Raw genomic sequence first — 23,624 nt, forward strand, 5'->3', positions numbered from 1 at the left:
TAATTACCTGCTGCACCTGCAAACCAACTCCTTGAGATCCCTGCACAAGGACACCCAGGTCCCTCTGCACAGCAGCATGCTGCAATCTTTTACCATTTAAATAATAGTCCATTTTGCTGTAATTCCTACCAAAATGGATGACCTCACATTTACCAACATTGTACTCCATCTGCCAGATGCCTCGCCCACTAATTTAAACTATCTATATCCCTTTGCAGACTTTCAGCATCCTCTGCACACTTTGCTCTGCCACTCATCTTAGTGTCATCTGCGAATTTTGACAAACTACACTTGGTCCCCAACTCCAAATCATCTATGTAAATCGTAAACAATTGCGGTCCCAACACTGGTCCCTGAGGCACACCACTAGTCACTGATCGCCAACCAGAAAAACACCCATTTACCCCCACTCTTTGCTTTCTGGTAGTTAACCAATCCTCTATCCATGCTAATACATTATCCGTAACACCGTGCACCTTTATCTTATGTAGCAGTCTTTGGTGCAGCACCTTGTCAAATGTCTTCTGGAAATCCAGATACACCACATCCACAGGTTCCCCACTAGTTTAGCCCATTAGTCCCCTTAACCTACATATCTTGGGACACCGAGGGGCAGTTTATCATGGCCAATTCACCCAACACTCACATCTCTGGAGTATGGGAGGAAACCAGAGCACCCGGAGCAAATCCACACGGACAGGGCAAGAATGTGCAAATTTCACAGAGTCACCCAAGGTCAGAATCGAACCCGGGTCCCTGGTGCTGTGACCACTGTGACACTGTGAAGCAGATTAATTACTAATTTCGAAGTAGCATGGTGGCACAGTGGTTCAATCCCAGCCTCGGGTCACTGTCTGTGTGAAGTTTGCATCTTCTCCCCGTGTCTGCGTGGGTTTCCTTTGGGTGCTCCAGTTTCCTCCCACAATCTAAAGTTGTGCGGGTTAGGTGGATTGGCCATGCTAAATTGACCCGAGTGTCAAGGGGATGAGCAGGGTAAATGAGGGTTAGGGGAATAGGGCCTGGGTGGGATTGTAGTCGGTGCAGACTCGCTGGGCTGAATGCACTCCCTCTGCACTGTCGGAATTCTATGATTCTATTCTATGGATTTCAGAAGATCGACTGGGAATAGCGATCCAAATATAAATGACTTCCATTCATCTGAACGCAATATACGCCAATCACAAACCAGAATCTTAAATCATAGAAATCGTACAGTGCAGACGGAAGCCATTCGGCCCATCGAGTCTGCACCGACAACAATCCCACCCCAAGCCCTATCCCCAGAACACCACACATTTACCCCACTAATCTACAAATCCCAGGACACTATGAGCAATTTAGCATGGCCAATCAACCTAACCCGCACACCTTTGGAGTCTGTGAGGAAACCAGAGCACCCGGAGGAAACCCACGCAGACACGGGGAGAACATGCAAACTCCACACAGACAGTCACCCAAGCCGGGAATCAAACCCAGGTCCCTGGAGCTGCGAGGCAGCAGTGCTAACCACTGTGCCACCGTGCTGCCCAACTTAAACAAAGCCAAATATATCAAATATTTTGTGTCCATCTTCAAGGTTACATACAAAAGATCGAGGGTAACCTTTGTGCTAAAAAGTAAGGAAAATTAGAAAATTAATACCAGCAGAGAAAAAGTACTGGAGAAACTTACTGGAGCAAAATTAGACATAGCCCAAAGATCTGGTGGTCTACACCTTTGGTTGTAAAATAGACAGCTGCAGAGACAGCTACCAAGATAATGGATGCATTGGCTATGATTTTTCAAAATTCCAGGGATTCTGGACCGATCCTAGCAGATTACCATAGAAATGAGCAAATGTGACACAGCTGTTCAAAAAAGGAGGCTGAGAGAAAACAGGGAACTGGAAGTCAGTTAACCTCACATCATTCATCAAGGAAGAGCTGGAATCTATTATTAAGAAAGTCTGAACAATGTACTTGGAGAATAATAGCATGGTCAGATAAAGTCAATATAGTTTTACAAAAGGGGATTTATCTCTAAAAAATCCACTCGAGTTTTTTGTGGATTTAACTACTCGGGTAGATAAAGGGTAATCAAGATATGTAGCATATCTGGATTTCCAATAAGCATTGGATACAGTGTCACACAAAACATTACTCGGCAAGATAAGAGTTCATGCTGTTGGGTATAAGATATTAGCATGACTAGAGGTTTAGTTCCAAAGCTGCAAGTAAAGAGTGTGTATAAATGGGACATTTTCAAATTGGCAAGCTGTGACTAGTGGACAGTGACAAGGGTCATGCTGGGGCCTTTCTATTTAAAATCTATATTAATGACTCAGTCAAACAGGCAGAGTGTATTGTATCTAAGTTTGTTGTTACAAAACTGGGTGGAAATGTCGGCTGTGGGGAGGATACAGTGAGGCTGCAAAGAGATATAGACCGGTTAGGTGGATTGGCAACAAGATGACAACTGGAGTGCAATGTGGGGTAATGTCTTCGTAAGAATAGAAAAGCAGAATATCTTTTTAAAGGCTTGAAACTTGTGAAATGTTGATGCTCGAAGAGACGAGTATTTGTGCAAGGAACTCAGAAAGTTAGCATGGAAGTACAGAAAGTGACTAAGAAAGCAAGTGGCATGTTGGCCATTATCATGAGTGAGTTAGAGTACAAGAATAAGAGTCTTGCTACTGTCTGTGTGGAGTTTGTGTGGAGTTTGCACATTCTCCTCGTATCTGCGTGGGTTTCTTCCGGGTGCTCCAGTTTCCTCCCACAGTCCAAAGATGTGCGTGTTAGGTTGATTGGCCATGCTAAAAAAAATGCCCCTTAGAGTCCTGAGATGCGTAGGTTAGAGAGATTAGTGGGTAAAATATGTAGGGATATGGGGGTAGGGCCTGGGTGGGATTGTGGTCGGTGCAGACTCGATGGGCCGAATGGCCTCTTTCTGTACTATAGGGTTTCTATGAATGATTTCTATGAATACAATTGTATGGTGTATTTGTGAGACTACATATGGAATACTGTATTGGTCTCCATATTGGAGGCAGTACAGCAAAGGTTCACCAGGTTGGTCCCTGGGACAAATTGTCCAATGATGAGATGCTGAGTAAATTGGGTCTATATTCTCTGGAGTTTACAAGAATGAGATAATCTCATAGAAACCGGTGAGATTCTGAACGGCCTGTCAAGATGGAAACTGAGTGATTGTTTCCATTGGTCGGGGAATCTAAAATATGGAGGCACAGTCTCAGGATAAGGGGCCGACCATTTAGGACTGAGATAAGCAGAAATGTCTTCACTCAAAGGGTTGTCAATCTTCTAAATTCTCCCTTCCTCAGAGGGTTGTGGATGTTCCATCACTGAATAGATTTAAGGCAGAGATTAATAGACTCTTGTACTCTCAGAATCCAGAGATATGGGGGAATGTGCAGTAAAGTGAAGATTTGCCATGATTCTCCTCGTGTCTGCGTGGGTTTCCTCCGGGTGCTCCGGTTTCCTCCCACAGTCCAAAGATGTGCGGGTTAGGTTGATTGGCCAGGTTAAAAATTGCCCCTTAGAGTTCTGAGATGCGTAGGTTAGCGGGATTAGCGGGTAAATATGTGGGGGCAGGGCCTGGGTAGGATTGTGGTCGGTGCAGACTCGATGGGCCGAATGGCCTCCTTCTGCACTGTAGGGTTTCTATGATTGTATTGCGTGACAGGCCATATGATGAATTCCTGATCCTATTTCTTATGTTTTAAAATGTTTTTTTTACAATTGATTTAACTATGTTGATCTCTGTTTGAAATCCAGGTCATGGATATGATGGAAACTTACAAAGTATCTTTTATGCGTGAGGTGTGGCACAAATCTCGTAATGTGGAGATGCCGGCATTGGACTGGGGTAAACACAGTAAGAAGTTTAACAACACCAGGTTAAAGTCCAACAGGTTTATTTGGTAGCAAAAGCCACACAGGCTTTCGGAGCCCCAAGCCCCTTCTTCAGGTGAGTGGGAATTCTGTTCACAAACAGGGCATATAAAGAGACAAACTCAATTTGCATGAGGAAAGGATACGCTGCAGGAAAGGATGTCCCGAGGCATGGTACATTGGGGAAACCATGCAGACGTTGCGACAACAGATGAATGAACACCGCTCGACAATCACCAGGCAAGACTGTTCTCTTCCTGTTGGGGAGCACTTCAGCGGTCACGGGCATTCGGCCTCTGATATTCGGGTAAGTGTTCTCCAAGGCGGCCTTCACGACACACAACGGCGCAGAGTCGCTGAGCAGAAACTGATAGCCAAGTTCCACACATATGAGGACGGCCTCAACCGGGATATTGGGTTCATGTCACACTATCTGTAATCCCCACAGCTTGCCTGGACCTGCAGAGTCTCACTAGCTGTCCTGTCTGGAGACAATACACATCTCTTTAGCCTGTCTTGATGCTCTCTCCACTCACATTGTTTGTATCTTAAAGACTTGATTAGCTCTAAGTATTCGCATTCCAACCATTATTCTGTAAATTGAGTTTGTGTCTTTATAGGCCCTGTTTGTGAACAGAATTCCCACTCACCTGAAGAAGGGGATTAAGGCTCCGAAAGCTTGTGTGGCTTTTGCTACCAAATAAACCTGTTGGACTTTAACCTGGTGTTGTTAAACTTCTTACAAATCTCTTAAACAGAGGAAAGAAAAAGTTGGTTATGCCTGTTTCTTCTTCCTGAGTTCTCTATCCAACCCATAGTACCACGATCTCCCAGGGCAAGGAGGCAGGTCCCAATCCCCAGCCAGGATGGGGATCAAATCCTTTACCATTCACATCAGCATGATCCACATCAGGTGTCCTTTTCATTCCCCCCCCACAAAAGGAATCAAATTGCTGTGGCAACACACACTTTTACAGACATTCTGGAGCTATGGATAGTGTTAGTAGAGACTCCAATTTCTCTCCATCACACCACTTATCAGGAATCTGTCCCACTCTGACTGCCTGCCATTGGCGTGTGTTAGAAGGATTTGGCAGGTTAACATTTATCTTGTTTGGCCATGTTATGAAGGCACCTTTGTTGGCTGGCATGTTCTGCGGTGGCACACGAACCGGAGCTTCTGATTCAAAGATAGCGACAGTGCCCACTGCACCACAAGACTCCTTCGGTGACATCATTATCAGTATAGTTTTCTGCTCAATAGAAGGTATAAATCATTTGCTGAGTTCTGACAATTCTTTAAATTATAAAGGAAAACTTAAATGGTCAGAGATGATACATTGATTTATTGAAGTGTTGATGGCCTTCTCCTTGTCACTGTGTGAGGAAATGCAATGGAATCAGGAAAATGTGAGCATCTCACATAGCTCACAGCAAAGCCCATCAGTAGTTGATCGAACACATTGGAGCGAATTGGTTATATAATTTTGTCACAGCTTAACCTCAAAATGAAAACATGAGGAAGTGCTGGCTTCATTGTTACTTTGCAGAGGTCCATGGGAAGGGAGTCATCCATCATTATGAAGTGTTTCGAAAGGCTAGTCATGGTACAAATCAATTCCAGCTTCCAGGACTACCTGGATCCACTACAGTTTGCCTATCGCCGCAACAGGTCCACAGCAGATGCCATCTCCCTGGCCCTGCACTCAACCCTGGTACACCTAGATAACAAGGACACCTATGTCAGACTCCTATTTATTGACTACAGCTCAGCCTTCAACATCATTATTCCCACAAAACTAATCTCCAAACTCCATGGCCTGGGCCTCGGCTCCTCCCTCTGCGACTAGATCCTGAACTTCCTGACCCACAGACCACAATCAGTAAGGACAGGCAACAACACCACCTCCAAGATCATCCTCAACACCAGTGCCCCACAAGGCTGTGTTCTCAGCCCCCTACTATACTCCTTACACCTATGACTGTGTGGCCAAATTCCCCTCCAATTCGATTTTCAAGTTTGCTGACGACACTACCGTAGTGGGTTGGATCTCAAACAATGACAAGACAGAGTACAGGAATGAGATAGAGAATCTGGTGAACTGGTGCGGCAACAATAATCTCTCCCTCAATGTCAACAAGACGAAGGAGATTGTCATCGACTTCAGGAAATGTAAAGGAGAACATGCCCCTGTCTACATCAACAGGGATGAAGTAGAAAGGGTCGAGAGTTTCAAGTTTTTAGGTGTCCAAATTACCAACAACCTGTCCTGGTCCCCCCCCCATATAGTTAAGAAAGTCCACCAATGCCTCCATTTTCTCAGAAGACTAAGGAAATTTGGCATGTCAGCTCTGACTCTCACCACCTTTTACAGATGCACCATAGAAAGCATTCTTTCTGGTTGTATCACAGCTTGGTATGGCTCCTGCTCTGCCCAAGACTTCAAGGAACCACAAAAGGTTGTGAATGTAACCCAATCCATCACGCAAACCAGCCTCCCATCCATTGACTCTGTTTATACTTCCCACTGCCTCAGCAAAGCAGCCAGCATAATTAAGGACCTCACACACCCGGGGCATTCTCTCTTCCACCTTCTTCCGTCGGGAAAAAGATACAAAAGTATCAACTGACTCAAGAACAGCTTCTTCCCTGCTATTGTCAAGCTTTTGAATAAACTTACCTTGCATTAAGTTGATCTTTCTCTACACCTAACACTAACACTACATTCTGCACTCTCTCGTTTCCTTCTCTATGAATGGTATGCTTTGTCTGTATAGTGCGCAAGAAACAACACTTTTCACTTTATGTTAATACATGTGACAATAATAAATCAAATCAAATCAAAATAATGTGACTGATGCAGTAACAAATGGCTCTTATATAGGCACCATAAATGTGAAACTACCAAAGTGTGTCACAGGAACATGATCTAACAACATTGACAAGTCAGCTAAAGAGATATTAGGAAGAACAACAACAAGCTTGGTCAAAGAGACATTTCTTAAAACAGAAGATAGAGGTGAAGATGTTAAAGGAGCTTTGAGCTAGTTAGCTGAAGGCACGGCCACAGATAGTGTAACGAAGAACATTGGAAACATGCAAGCGTCTGGAATGAGAGCAATGCAGATAACTCAGAGGGATGGGAGTGGGGACAGTGCAGAGTTACGAAGGGAAAAGGCCATGGAGGAAATTGAAAGGCAGCATGAGAATTTTTAAATGAATTGATTGTCAGACCAGCAGCCAAGATAGACAGGAAGCACAAGGGAAATGGGCGAATGGTTCGCAACAGAACTCAATTTTACAGAGGTGGGAGGGTGGGTGGCCTGTCATGAAAGCATTTCAATATTTAAGTTTGGAGGTAATAAAGGCATGAATAAAAGTTGGTGAGCTGTGGAAGGAGCAGAGGAAATGTTACAGAGGGCAAAATAAGAAATCGTGGTGAGAAATGAGAGTGAGTTCCCAAATGGCACTAGGATTGTGTAAGTGAAATCCAGAGGGAAATAACCCTGTGACCAGCTTGGTGTGGACTTCGTGCAATCCCAACAACTGGACAGGCAGAATCGCAAGCACCTTACTGGCAAAGGAGATAGTCAGGAATTAAATCTGGTTTTTACATGGGATAATTAGAACAACCGTTATTTAGTTGCTGCTGGAGTGAGTGAGTGAGTGAGTGAGCGAGCGAGTGAGAGAGAGAGCGAGAGAGCGATTGGGTGCGCAAGTGGGTGGGTGCTTGGGTGGTGAATGGGTGGGTGAATGGGTGGGTGTTTGGGTGGGTGTGTGGGTGGTTGAGTGGGCAGGTGTGTGGATGGGTGAGTGGATGGGTGAGTGGACAGGTGTTTGTTTGAGTGGGTGAGTGAATGGGTAAGTGGGTGGGGTGTGTTTGGGTGCGTGAGTGGCCAAATGGAGAGGCCAAATGGCTGCCTCCTGCTCCTATTTCCTATGCTGCCATGTTTGCAATTCTCCAGCCCTCTGGCGCCTCCTCTGAGTCCAGGGAAGACGATAGACACACAAAATATAAAACATCAAAGAGTTACTCAAGGATGAACATAAGTGAGAAGAGATCCTCTCATGCCCTGGTTACGACCCAATTGCTGATGCACTCAGCAAAACACCTAAACCTAGCCAGACGTGTGGGAGGTGTGACCTTCTGCTTGAACCAAGGAAATGCCCAGCTTCCCAGCAATTCTGTAAGGAATGTGTCAGAAAGGGGCATCGACAGTGACAGTGCACGAGAGCAGAGGCTGATGTAGCTACAGAGAACCGTGCACTGGTCCAAACAGAGCATACACAATGGGTACCTTCCAGCAGTGAGAATAACTATCCAGTGTCCTGTCATGAACTATGTATGTGGTCATTGACAAACATTAAGGATGATGATGTGCCGGTTAGGTGGATTGGCCATGCTAGATTGATACTTATAGTCCCGAGATGTGTAGATTAGATGGATTAGCCATGGTACAATGTGCTGGCTTACAGGATAGGGTGGGGAAGACGGCCTGGATAAGAGAATCGTTGCAGGCTTGATGGGCTGAATGGCCTCCTTCTGCACTGTAGGGATTCTATCATTCTAAGATGTGCATGATGAGATGATGAGCAGTATACACATATTTCACACCATCAATCTCCTGGAAACACGAATGCTATCTCACCATCTGAACTATTTGCCAAGATTCAGGTTATTTGCCCTCATAAAGTTGGGAAGCATCTGTTATTTCCCAAAATTGGCACAGGGGTGAATGCCAACATACTGTCCCTGTGAATTCTAAAAGACAGGTGTCCACAGACATGGGTACCAACAGCTCACTAATTCCATGCATGGGATCCCTAGTCCTGGAGTTCCAGTACAATCAATCTTCCTGGATGTCACAGATGTTCTATAACTAGATGTTCTCACAGGAGAGACAGTCTATTGACATTGAAATTGTCATCAACAAATGCAAGGCATTTCAAACGCGTAGGAAAGTTTCGCTGCTCGCAGGGGTTACAATCCTACGAAACCTCGCAAATGACAAAATTGTGAACAGCAAATGTAATTTGTAGTGGCAGTCAATTGGATTGGTTCCAGCAACACTAACATTCGACACATAAAGGATCAGAGGCAATAAAGACATTGGGTCGTATTTTACAGCCCGCCCGAACATTTTTGATTTCTCCCACCCCCCGAATAGCGATTCCTGTGGTGGGTGGGACTGTAAAACTTATGTTCTTAATAAATTTAAAGAGAAATTTGATGGAGAAATTGTTTGATAAAACAATAAAACAAGAACAACGTAATCCCTATCCTTGGTCCAAAATTGCATTTCATATCCCAGGTACTGACTTCATCATCTTCATCGCCTACTTTACCCAATACTCCATTATTTGACAATTGCACAATATATCAAGCACAACTGTCAATTGGTAAACCTTTTTAGGATATGCGTGAGAAGTGGAAAATCAATCACACTACTTCTTCTCCTCATTACTCCAGATCTAACAGCCTAGCTGAACAAATGGTAAAATCACGAATTCTCAAATGGAGACAGAACAAAATAAGGGCGGCACAGTGGTTAGCACAGCTACCTCACAGCACCTGGGACCCAGGTTCAGGTCTGGCCTTGGGTGACTGTGGAGTTTGCACATTCTCCCCGCATCTGTATGGGTTTCCTCTGGATGCTCCGGTTTTCTTCCACAGCCCAAAAATGTGCAGGTTAGGTGGATTGGCCATAAAAGAAAATTCCCCTTAGTGACCCAAGATGTGTAGGTTAGGTGGATTAAAAAAGTTTATTTATTCATCACAAGTCGGCTTACATTCACACTGCAATGAAGTTACTGTGTAAATCCCCTGGTAAAAGTGTGGGGTTATGGGGATAGGGCAGCAGAAGAGGGTCTGGGTAAGATATTCTGTCAGAGATTCGGTGCAGACATGATAGACCAAATGGTCTCCTTCTGTACTGTAGGGATTCTATAATCTACACATTGCAATGTTACATCTGAGAGTGCAGCTACTCTATCATCAGCAGAGCTCATGCTTGGTAGATTAGTGTGTACCATTTTACCTACTTTAACCCTTCCTATTATTTCAGAAACTAAAATGCAACTTTTAAACCCACAAGAGAAAATGGCAAATGTGCACAATAAAAATGTGGATGCAAAATTACCAAGTTTACAGTAGGGACAAGATCACACATAATGTGTGTTTGATTTGATCTGATTTATTGTCACATGTATTAGCATACAGTGAAAAGTATTGTTTTTTGCACACTATAAAGACAAAGCATACCGTTCATAGAGATAATGGGCGGCACGGTAGCACAGTGGTTAGCACTGCTGCTTCACAGCTCCAGGGTCCCGGGTTCGATTCCCGGCTCGGGTCACTGTCTGTGTGGAGTTTGCACATTCTCCTCGTGTCTGCGTGGGTTTACTCCGGGTGCTCCGGTTTCCTCCCACAGTCCAAAGATGTGCGGGTTAGGTTGATTGGCCAGGTTAAAAATTGCCCCTTAGAGTCCTGGGATGCATAGGTTAGAGGGATTAGTGGGTAAATATGTGGGGGTAGGGCCTGGGTGGGATTGTGGTCGGTGCAGACTCGATGGGCCGAATGGCCTCCTTCTGCACTGTAGGGATTCTATGAGAAGGAAAGGAGTGTAGAATGTAGTGTTACAGTCATAGCTAGGGTGCAGAGAAAGATCAATGTAGTGTGAAGTAGGTCCATTCAAAAGTCTGACAGCAGCAAGGAAGAAGCTGTTCTTGAGTCGGTTGGTACATGACCTCAGACTTTTGTATCTTTTTCCCGACGAAAGAAGATGGAAGAGAATGTCCAACGTGCGCAGCAACAAGCTGAGGTGACAAGGATTTGTTTGGAACCAAGGCCCTCTGAAGTTATTACACGCAAAGGAGTGATGAGCAACCGACAGTAAGCCAGATCCATTCCAGCTTCTCAACCGCTCTACAAACCTATAGCATCCACGACATGGTCCCAAACAAAACCAGAAGCAACTTCACAATTGGCCGAAGAGTCTCTTTCTGTGCTGTAACAATCTATGACTCTATGAATAACAATCCCGCAGTTCACTGTGAGAAATAAAGAAACCCCCAGGCAAGGTCACCGTAACAAGATCTGGGTGAACCAGCAGATCACCTGCACACTGTAGAGACTCATAGATTAACCAATCCTTTACAATTATGTAATGGAAACTAAATATGAACATTTATTGCGAATAATTATACATCTTTGGAAGGGTGGTCAGTATCGTCAAAAAGAAAGGGGGATGTTTTAATATGCCTTTAAGGGATTGTGACATGACATCACTAAAAAGGAAGCGTGTCACATGATTCTGTTTTAGTTTCACTTTTGCTTTTAACCAGAGCGCACACACTCTGCTGCTGGTGTCTTCAAGATTTATACCTCTGTATAAATGTTCCCTTGGGCCTAGTCTCAATAAATGAACCCATAACATGTTTGTACAATCCCTTGAGTCGTTGGTGCATTTATTTCATTGCAACACACACCACAATCTCTGCTTGTCATCCACTAACAACCTTGTGTATCATTTAATGCTGTTAATGAATGCTTATTGACAAATGTATTGTTCTTCAAACACTGAAAATCATCTTGCTTAAATTAAGCCCATATATTTTAAAGATTCTCTCTATGCCATCATGTAAAGATTCAAGAATATTCCATCAAAGAATGTGGCTTCAATTCCTAAGTCTTTGGCTGTTATTTGTTCAGGGTTCTTGTATAAATTCTGTATCTGAGAATTGTCCAATATGATGCAGAAATGAATACATCCTCAGCTGGGATAAAAACTGCGGTAATTTTCTCCAAACAGGAAAGGGAATGTCTCTAAAGCTCATTTTTATAGAGGCTGCTGAATTGTTGTGTGTCATTCAATGTCAACGTACTTGGTTCAATGTCAACAGTCTAACATTCTTTAGGCATGTTAACCTGTCTAAAGATGGTCTTTTATTCACTACGTTGCCTTGTCTGCATCATTCTCTGCACAGCACTATTTCAAGATCTGCTTCTTGCTGTTTCTCAGCTCCTCACACTGACAGGTTGAGGGAAATGGCATTCTTCCCATCCTCATTGTAGTTAACTCCTCCAGTGGGACACTGAGGGTAATCTGTTCCTGTTTAGAAACGCTCCCTGGGTGAATGTTTACTGCAGTCGGAAAACTGCCTATAAGCACACAGCTTTTCTGGAGCATTAATCTGGGTAAAACTGCCTCCGACTGAATTTGTTTTTGGTTTATATGATTTAGATTTTTAGAAAATGGGTGGCATAGTGGTTAGCACTGCTGCCTCACAGCATCAGGTTTGATTCCGGCCTCAGGTGACTGTCTGTGTGAAGTTTGCACGTTCTTCCCGTAGCTGCGTGGGTTTCCTCAGAGCACTCCTACATTCCAAAGATGTGTGGGTTAGGTGGATTGGCCATGCTAAATTGCCCCTTAGTGTCAGGGGGACTAGGAGCGTAAATACGTGGGGTTATGGGGATAGAACCTGGGTGGGATTGTTGTCCATGCTGGTTCGATGGGCCAAATGGCCTCTTTCTGCACTGTGGATTCTATGATTCTATGAAAATGAAAATGGACAAAGGTCTATTTAAAATCTGCTTTGCTAAACATTTACAGCATTCCAAATCCCAAGATTTTAATTTGTGATGTTTATGTTGCAAATTGCATTGAGAATAAAGTGGATATGCAAAAACAGAGATCCAACATGACTATAAAAATTGTCCAAATTATTTTATCCACTAGCTGTCCTGAGTAGGCACTGTGCCCGTTCCTCTTGGACCTTGGGCAAGATCTCCCAACTGTTCACACGAGCGGGGTTTTCCCATCCTACGGGCAGTGCACCCCTGCCGCGGGGGTGGATTCAATGGAAAATTCCATTGATAGTGGTGAGACCAGATGATCCCACTACCAGCCAATGGTGTGCCACCTCCTGCCGCTGAGAAACATACTGTGAGGAGACCAGAAAATCCCAACCCAGATCTTCCAATACCAACAGCTGTGAATATTTGAGGTGTGGCACTGCTGTTGCATTTTAAAACCCATCAGATGACCTGGTGTGCACGCGCGCACGCACGTACACACGCACGCATGCACACAAACGCGCACGCAAACACACACGCACGCACATGCACACACACAAACATGCACACACTCACGCACACACTCACTGATCAATGTTGGGAAATGTGAGATGATGCATTTTGGTAGGAAGAACATGGAGAGACAATATAAAATAAGAGATAAAATTCTTAAATTTTAGGAGGAGAGAAACCTGGGTGCGTCTGTGTACATAGATCATTGAAGCTGGCAGGACAGGTGAACATGATGTGGAGATGCCGGCATTGGACTGGGGTGAACACAGACATTTCCACTCCATCTGACGAAGGAGCAGCGCTCCGAAAGCTAATGGTATTTGCTACCAAATAAACCTGTTGGACTTTAACCTGGTGTTGTTAAAACTCTTACTGAGGACAGGTGAAGAGAGCAGGTAATTAAGTTAAGTATCCTGAGCTTTATTAATAGGGGCATAGAATACAAGGGCAAGGAGGTTATGCTGAACTTATACAAGACATTAGTTAGACCTCAGCTGGAATATTGTGCACAGTTCTGGGTGCCACACGATAGGAAGATGTGAACGCATTGGAGAAAGTGCAGAAGAGGTTTACAAGAATGGTTCCAGGGATGAGAAACTTCTGTTATGGGGATAGATCAAAGAAGTTAGGACTGTTCTCCTTGGAGAGAAAAAGGCTAAGAGGAGATTTAATAGAGATGTTCAAAATCATGAGGGGACTGGACAGAGTAAATAGGGAGAAATTGTTCCCACTTGGAAAAGGATCAAGAACGAGAGGGCACAGATTTAAGGTGATCTGCAAAAGAAGCAAAGGTGATGCGAGAGAAAACATTTTCACACAGTGAGTTGTTGGGGTCTGAACTGCACTTCCTGGAAGTGTGGCGGAGGCAGGTTCAATGGAGACATTCAAGGGGGTATTAGATGATTATATGAATATAAACAATGTGTGGGCTACGGGGAAAAGGCGGAGGAATGACACTAAATCATGTTGCTTATTTGGAGAGCTGGTGCAAAGCACAATGGGCTGAATGGCCTGATTCTGCAGCATGACAATACTGTGAATCTCCAATTGGAATCCATGGTTGGGATTTTCCAGCCGTTCACATCCCACCACCACTACTGGGCGGAGAATTCAACACTCAGCTAAATCCCCGTTTACTGCAAAGGGACCAGATAATCCCATCTGTGTGAATGGCCAGAGAATTCCGCCCCATATCTTTTGGGGATCTTTTAGTTCTTCTGATGTTAATCCTGATTAATTGAGCCCGTGTTGACCTTCAATCCCAATTGCTAGGCACTTTTTTGTGGCCTGTTAGTTTGGTTCAGACCCACCTGAATCAAGAAACCATAGCTAATTTTGAATTCAGATAGTAGCATCCCAAACTACAATAGGAACTTGGTGGACATTTTGACAAGATCCCTTTGACATTCCTTTTCCTATAATGCCTGGCATAAGAGTCACTGTTGTCGCTTTCACACCGTTTTCTGAATCTTCACCCATTATAGTCACAACCTTCTCTGGCCCAATTCTTATGAGTTTTTTGTTGCTTGATTCTCTCTCACTCTCTATTGATCCGGCCAATACTTCAGTCACTTGTCTTTCCTAAACGAACCCGGTGCTGGTCCTCTCAATGTACCATCTTACTGACCAAGAAGGATCCGTCTACTAGCCAACTCTTTATTTGAGCACTGTGTGTACAAAGCCTTTCGGCACAGTCAGACCACGGCATTCTCAGCCCGCTCGCTGTTGCTGTAGTTACATTGCTGTCAGACCACAATGTCGAGTGCTGTCTCATGTCAGGTGTGATGTGGAGATGCCGGGGTTGGACTGGGGCGGGCACAGTAAGATGTCTCACGACACCAGGTTAAAGGCCAACAGGTTTATTTGGAATCACGAGCTTTTGGAACATTTCTCCTTCATCAGTGACTCACCTGATGAAGGAGCAGCGCTCCGAAAGTTTGTGATTCCAAATGAACCTGTTGGACTTTAACCTGGTGTTGTGAGACTTCTTATCATGTCAGGTAGAATAATAAGACTATTCACCCTGTCTTACCTGTTCTGAATCCTGAGGCCAGTCTGAGCACCATGTCGTCGAGAGGGAACCTCTGCTGCACATGATGGTGTGGTTTTTATAACGATATAAAGACACCAATTGCTCATAAGGAATTGTGCAAATATGCTTTGGGTTCACTTATTGAGACTAGGCCTGTGGGCACATTTATACTGAGGCCTAAAGTGTGAAGACTCCCGCAGCAGTGCTCCAAGTGTCCGTTCAACTTAAAAACAAAATCAAAACGAAAGCAGGATCCTTTTTAAGGACGTCACGCTGCAATCTTTTAAAAGTATATTACAACAGAGGTGACTGTTTACTATCAACTTAATAAACTATATTCAAAATAAATAAGGCCTTGTGTTTTAACACTGCTTTCTTTTCTGAAAGTACTTTGTCTTGCTGGTGTCTTGAGGATTACAAAGCTCTGTTTTTTGCAAACTCTTTCTCTGCATGTGTTTGAAATGTGAGGCTGTGTGGGAGGGGGAATACTCTAAACTGAGAGGTGGAGGGAGAGTTGTGCACCACTAAGTGTGAGATGGGATCTGAATTTATTTTATGGAAAACCTGTTTGCTTCTTTCTCGGATAGTTCTAAATATTTCAAGATTTGAATTCTATGACAGATTCTCAGCTCCTGTTGAAAACTGGAGCAGTTTGTCCAGGAGGTTCTCCAGGGCAGTTGCTGGGCATCTGAAGTTTGCGGCTCGGTGGCGCAGTGGTTAGCACTACTGCCTCACAGCACCAGGTACCCGGGTTCAATTCCCAGCTTGGGTCACTGTCTGTGCGGAATCTACACGTTCTCCCCATGTCTGCATGAGTTTCCTCCGGGTGCTCCAGTTTGCTCCCACAGTCCAAAGACGTGCTGGTTAGGTGCATTGGCCGTGCTAAATTCGTCCTCAGTGTACCCGAACAGGCACCGGAGTGTGACGATGATGGGATTTTCACAGTAACTTCACTGCAATGTGAATGTAAACCTACTTGTGACTAACAAATAAACTTTAAACTTTAAGTTTCTCAAACTATTTAAAAGCGTATAACAGTTTTTGAAGTTTATAGAAGTATTATAAGTATATAAAAGTTTGTTTAAAGTTTTTATAAAGTGTTTAAAGTATTTAACATCGGAATAAAATGCTTGTGCCTCACTGCAAGGCAATATTTGAAATTCTCGTTGCAACCAATCAGGTAAGTTTTCATTTCTTAGTGCAGTCAGTGAATGTCACAAAACCTGGGCCATTGGGTTCTCTATTTAATGTTTCATTTAATTGGACATAAGCAGGAATACTAGAAGAGAAAAATTAAGCACATCCCTACCACCCATTACAATCTACTTCCTCTAACCCAGTCACTCACAACATGCTCACGACTGCCTGCCACTCCACTCAGGGATTCTGGTTTGAAGTGATGGTTGTGTTGCATTGTGGGATACGTGCTTCTTATTCTTATCTGAGAAAATCATTAACAAACATCCAGAAAAGATTATCCATTTGAAGGTTTGCGAAGATTATTGCAACTAATGTCACTTTCTACTCTAGCTGGTTCATAGAAATCATAGAAACCCTACAGTACAGAAAGAGGCCATTCGGCCCATCAAGTCTGCACCGACCACAATCCCACCCAGGCCCTAACCCCATACCCCTACATATTTACCCACTAATCCCTCTAACCTACGCATCTCAGGGCAATTTTAACTTCACCAATCAACCTAACCTGCACATCTTTGGACTGTGGGAGGAAACCGGAGCACCCGGAGGAAACCCACGCAGACACGAGGAGAATGTGCAAACTCCACACAGACAGTGACCCGAGCCGGGAATCGAACCCAGGTCCCTGGAGCAGTGAAGCAGCAGTGCTAACCACTGTGCCACCGTGCCACCCTCTGTCCATCTCCTAATTAGGAAGCCCCTCTAGGAAACGAGATTTGCACAGTGGCCTCAACAGGGCCGGGATGATTTATGAGGAAACCACCATCTCAGTATTTATGGATAATCACAAACACCTCTTGTTTTTTAAGCAGCTGCAGCTGTTTAATTTCAGATCAGTCACTTTCTCACCATCACAGATAGTTAGCCACAAGAAGTGTAACTATTATATCAGGCTATACAATATAAAGGTCAATATTTAATGACATTGAATATATTTAACCTAATGTTAGCTCATCATAATTGCCTTCATTGGCAATCGTTGACTCAGTGACGATTGAGCACAAGGTATTGAACAGCCAGTGACTTGACATCACTCGGAATTACCATCATTATAAAGAGAGAAACACAGAGGTTCATTTTCACAACTGGGTGAAAGTGTGGCTAAAATTTTTGTGAGGATTGTCTGTGTTGGGTAAAAACTGTTTAAAAATTTAATGAAACATTCTTCTGCTTTAAGGACTGCAGTTCCACCAGTTCAGTAAAAGCATACTTATATTCGAAAGCTTAATTTTCTATTCTTTCTTCCTCATTAATTTTGCAGCATTAGGCTTGTTTTTTTATTTTAGAAAGGATATAAGTGTATTCATAAGGCTGTCGGAAAAACTTAGGAGGATGGTTCCAGAGGTGAGAGATGTCAGGTCGGTGGGTGAAATTGGGATTGTTCTCCATGATGATGAGAAGATTGAGATTGAATTTGATTGAGGTGTTCAAAATCATGATGGATAGAGGGAGCAGATAAACTGTTCCCATTGGTAGAAGGTCAAGAAGCAGAGGGCACAGATTTAAGATGGTTGACAAAAGAACCAAAGGTGATATGAAAGCAAAGTTTTGTTATGCAGCGGGTACGATTTCTGACATACAGTGCCTGAGAGAGCTGGAGGCAGAAGGAAAGTATATTTTAGGGCTCTGGGAAAAGGCAGGGGAGTGGCAATAACTGAGTTGTTCTTGCAGAAACCTGGCACCAAATGGCCTCCTTGAGGTAACCATGTCTGGCCATGGCTGGATAGATGAGAACAGTTCCAGGCGAGTGCAGCTGGTAACTGCATTGAGGTATTGACAGAGGACAGTGTGGTGAACTCTGACAAAGGCTGCAGACACCTTGAGTAGGAGGAGGAGGAATGTTTACCTTTGACACAGTCACATTGGATGTTATTTGTACCTTTGGTAAGAACTATTTGGTAGTGTGAAAGAAGCGGAGGGCGGGGAAGATGGGCATATTGAGGCAGTGAGTATCCTTGTGGTTCATGAAAATGGTCCAGTTCAGACGAGGCATTAACAAGACAATGTTCACCCAATAACTGTCAACCTGCCCTGTGGGGAAACTCGCAATTTCTTCAAAGCCTTGTATTCATTCTGTCTGCTTGTCTTAGAGGCAATGAGATAAGTTGTCCCTCTGTAGAGAGAGCCTCAGTGATCTCCTTATGCAGAATCGGACTGCAAACTACAAAATGCTGCAACAGCCTGGAAGGTGTCAGCCACAAACATTCAGAGCCTTTATGACTCTCACAACTGCATACAATGTTGTTCCCTGCCCTGCTTTAAAGTCGCAGTTGTGGCCGTAACAATTGGTCAATTTCAGTCACAATCACTTTTGTGAAGTGAAGATATCACAATTACCCTCTAAAGACCCTCTGCAGACATGGCCTTCTGGCGAAAGACCTTCTCCCCCGCCTCCTTTAGCAGCTTGTCCTTCTCTGTCTGATCTTTCTTCATTATCCCAGTAATATTCAATTCCTAGAGGAAGGTCTACACTGCCACCCATGTCTGGAAACAACTTGTTTCAGCACAACTTTTAAAACAATAAAAATGTACTTCAGCACAAACCAGACCATTCCCTGTAAACTATTGAAACTTTAGCCACGTAAAGGAAAGCAAGAGGATGTCCTTGTGGCGCAGTGGGTGGTGTCCTGTTTCTGAGCCAGGAGCTCCAGGTTCAAGTCCCATTCCAGGACTTGATGGCCAAGGAAGGTGTGTTCATAACGCGGCTGAATAGATATCATGTAAATCCTTCTAATACGCTGCAATGGCAGGAGGTTAAAGTGGGAGAGATTGCTTGTCCACCATCTGATGGAAAGAAATTGGAGCTTCTGCCATCACCAATCAGTGCTCCAGATTGCAATGTGCATGTAAATTGGTGTTACCACAGCAACTCATGCGGAGGATAGCTGGGTCAATTAGATGAATGGCCGGTGTATGTCAAATTGGTCCTAACAGCATTGGGATCAATCCTTGTTCTGGCTGGAGTGGATTTGGAAGCTGCCTCCTATGGAAGAATGGCATTATGGTGCAGAGGTGATTTACAAGGATGTTGCCTGGATTGAGTGGCATGCCTTATGAGGATAGGCTGAGGGAGCTTGGTCTTTTCTCCTTGGAGAGACGTAGGATGAGAGGAGACCTAATAGAGGTATGTAATATGTTGAGAGGCATAGATCGGGTGGACTCTCAGAGGCTTTTTCCCAGGGTGGAAATGGCTGCTACGAGAGGACACAGGTTTAAGGTGCTGGGGGGTAGATACAGGGGAAATGTTAGGGGGAAGTTTTTCACACAGAGGGTGGTGGACGAGTGGAATCGGCTGCCGTCAGTGGTGGTGGAGGCAAACTCAATAGGGTCTTTTAAGAGACTCCTGGATGAGTACATGGGACTTAATAGGATGGAGGGTTATAGGTAGGCCTAAAAGGTAGGGATATGTTCGGCACAACTTGTGGGGCCGAAGGGCCTGTTTTGTGCTGTAGTTTTCTATGTTTCTATTATAGGTTGCACCAGAGAATTCAAGAAACTGCTAAAAATGTGTAGAATTGGAGCAGTAGCCAAAATAACGAATTGAACAATGAATTTGCAAACAGCTCACGGCGAGGAGTGGTTCATGCTGTTTAATGCTGAATTCAGCTGTGGAAAGTGAAGCCAGTGTATAGGCTGGAGACTGGATTTGGAAATGCTCTGGTTTCCAGTCAGTGTTATAGATTGATTGACACCAGAATCTGCCTGATCTGCTATCAGCTGGCAGTTATTGGTGCACATGTACATCCCTTTACCAATCTGGCATTCTTCTTATTGACCAGTCCCCACGGTGCTCAGCGGGCATGGAAGGCTTCAACGGGGTCGGCAGACCCTGCAAGCCCCCTTTCCAGGGACAGCCGGCAGTGGAATTCTTGTTGATTGGGTGTTTGCGCATCTCCAAATCCATTTTCCATGGTGTTGTGTAACATCTATCAAATGGGAACTTCAGAGTCCGATTTCACCCCTTGTAGAGTTAACCCTGTGCGCTTGAAGGCAAATGGGGTTCAGTGCTAAAGCCGACGTGACCCTGCAGCAAAATATTTTTAAAATATCAGCAAATTTAAATGTTTTCTATCACTTCTTTAATTATACTTTTATTAAATTCACAGATTATTTATATTTTTCCTTTTCAAATTTCTGGTAGAAATATTAAGTCATTCCAAAGTTTCCAATCCATCGAGCAGGGGAGAACATTCAATCGAATGGCCACGTGAAGCTAAAAGGCTATTTCTGGAAGATTCTGTTTCTATTTGTGTCAGAGTGTGGTTTTCACTTTGTATTAAGAACGCAATATAAAATTCTCTCCCTGAGAAATTTCAGTTTTAGAGAATGAAGACTGAGTGACCCCCATCTTCATGCTTTGCTGACGTCTGCCTCATCTCATTTTGTTCATCCAGCTCCCAAGGCCATTTCATCAGCGCTGGCATTAAACTGTAATGGCAACAGAATATTCTCATGTCCATTGCTTTTTACTTTAAGGTAATTCTAAAGCACATCGGGTGCCTCGAAATATTATAAATTATTCACAACTGACATTTCCTAGGTTCTGTAATATCTTACACTACTTAACTACTTTAGAGACTTTACTTTAAAAATTGGTCTGTCGTGTTTTTCATGACCAAGTGTCAAGCCAAAACTCTCTGTGCATAATTATTCTGTAATGAGTGTGGTAAAGTGTGGAGGAATATGGCCTAAAATATTCAAATACACAAATATTCAAAATCCATGACTTTCATCTCTCTGACCTACTTGCAATGGGGAGCCCAGCAGTCTATGGAGGTTTTGGCACCATGATTATGAGTGGCTTTTTTAACCTGGCCAGTGTATTTGCATCTGACCTGCAGGTTCTCTGACCAATTAGAGTGAATGTGCATGACAATGACCCCCAGCAGCCTATTTCAGAGGAAGCATTTATAGTGATGATACGAGGAGCAGAGTTAAAGCAAGATGTCTCAGTGGTACAGTGTGGTTAGCACTGCTGCCTCACAGCTCTAGGGACCCGGATTCGAATCAGGCATGGGTGACTGTCTGTGTGGAGTTTGCACATTCTCCCCGTGTCAGCGTGCGTTTCCTCCGGGTGCTCCGGTTTCCTCCCACACTCCAAAGATGTGCAGGTTAGATGGATTGGCTGTGGTAACTTGCTCCTTAGTGCCAAAGATGTGTAGGTTAGGGTGATTAGCGTGAGGTTGTGTGGATGAAGTGGGGGAAGGGTCAGGGTGGGATGCTCTTTCAGAGAGTTGGTGCAGGGACGATCGACCGAATGGCTTCCTTCTGCACTCTCGGGCTTCTATGGTGCAGAAGCAGACTATTTATTTATTTAAAGTTTGTTTATTTATTAGTGCCACAAGTAGGCTTACATTAACACTGCAATGAAGTTGCTGTGAAAATCCTCCAGTCGCCACACACAGGCGCCTGTTTGGGTACACTGAGGGAGAATTTAGCATGGCCAATGCACCTAACCAGCATGTCTTTCGGACTGTGGGAGGAAACTGGAGCACCCGGAGGAAACCCACACAGACACAGGGAGAACGTGCAGAATCCGCAGAATCACCCAAGCTAGGAGTCGAACCCAGAACCCTGGTACTGTGAGGCAGTAGTGCTAAGCACTGTGCCACCATTCGACCGTGTCACCCCTTCTAGAAAGTGGATCAATAATCAGAGGTCATAAATTTAAAATCACTGTCAATAATGCGAGCGAGATTAGATCTGTTGTCATTCATCAGTAAAGCCTTGGTACTGAGCAGATGTTTGGCTTCCAGGCAGAGATGATGCAAGTTTCTGGTCGCAATTTAGCTACTTGATGCAAATCTAGTCTCCAACCTCAACGCGTGATTCCTTTGCCTGTCCACCTGTGGAAGTATAGCTTAGCCTTAAATTGTTGCTTTGCAAGTTCTTCTGTTTTCACTCTGACCTTCTCACTAACTTGTGGCAAAAGAATGGTTCGTGGCATGCAAAGGTTGCCTTCTGTCATAAATTTGGTGGTGTCTTTCTAGTCAGTGTGGGCTAGATGGATATGTACAAAGTAGGATATAAATTGATTGTTTGACATGCTAGCTCAAATTGTCCTTTATCACCATGTTGAATCGTTCAACACAACATTTGCTTGCAAATTATATCATAATGTCAAATAGTGATGAATTTCGCAAGTACTCGGATCTCAGTGAACTGACCAGAAATAAACTCCATTCTCTCGTCTTTAATGGTTGTCTCAGCAAATCTATTTTGTAAACCACTTGTCTAGAATGTCAATGACTGAAGTGGTGGTTATGGAATTTGTTACAATGATTTCCAACCATGGTGAAGAAAGGAAAAGAATCACAGGTTACCACAGTGTAGAAAGGCCCTTCGGCCCATCGAGTCTGCACTGATGCATGAAAGGCCCTGACCTGCCCACCTAATCCCACTTGCCAGCACTTGGCCCATAGCCGTGAATGTTATGATGTGCCAAGTGCTCATCCAGGTACATTTTAAAGGATGTGAGGCATCCCGCCTCCACCACCCTCCCAGGCAGTGCATTCCAGACCATCACCACCCTGCGAATACAAAAGTTTTTCCTCAAATCCCCCATCAACCTCCCACCCGTCACTTTTAACTTGTGTCCCCTCGTAACTGACCCTTCAACCAAGGGGAACAGCTGCTCGCTATCCACCCTGTCCATGCCGCACATAATCTTGAACACCTCAATCAGGTCACCCCTCAGTCTTCTCTGCTCTAGAGAAAACAACGCAAGCCTATCCAACCTCTCTTTATAACTTAATGTTCCATCTCATGTAATATCCTGGTGAATCTCCTCTGCACCCTTTCCAGTGCGTTCACATCCTTCCTATAATGTGGCGACCAGAACTACACACAGTGCTCCAGCTGTGGCCTCACCAAAGTTCTATACAACTCCATCATGACCTCTTTGCTTTTGTAATCTATACCCCGATTGATAAAGGCGAGTGTGCCATATGCCTTTTTCATCACCCTATTAACCTGCCTTTCCGCCTTCAGAGATCTATGGACAAACACGCCGAGGTCCCTGTGTTCTTCGGAACTTCCTAGTGTCAGACCTTTCATAGTGTACTTCCTTGTTAAATTACTCCTTCCAAAGTGTATCACCTCACACTTTTCGGGGTTAAATTCCATCTGCCACTTATCTGCCCATTTGACCACCTCATCTATATCTTCCTGTAACCCAAGACACTCAACCTCACTGTTAACCACCCGGCCAATCTTTGTGTCATTGGCAAACTTACTGATCCGACCCCAAGAGCAAGAATTGGTAAATTTAAATATTTCTCTAGCATCCTCATTGTACTTTGTTTTATTTTATTTCATATCATCAGAACAATGCTGAGATTACACTAGTTTCTTTGTGTATAATATGTTTTATTCACAGTGCTTTCAAATGTCTACTCCAAACTTCAACTCTAG

The sequence above is a fragment of the Mustelus asterias genome, chromosome 22 (genome assembly GCF_964213995.1).
Source record: "Mustelus asterias chromosome 22, sMusAst1.hap1.1, whole genome shotgun sequence".
Classification (NCBI taxonomy): Eukaryota; Metazoa; Chordata; class Chondrichthyes; order Carcharhiniformes; family Triakidae; genus Mustelus; species Mustelus asterias.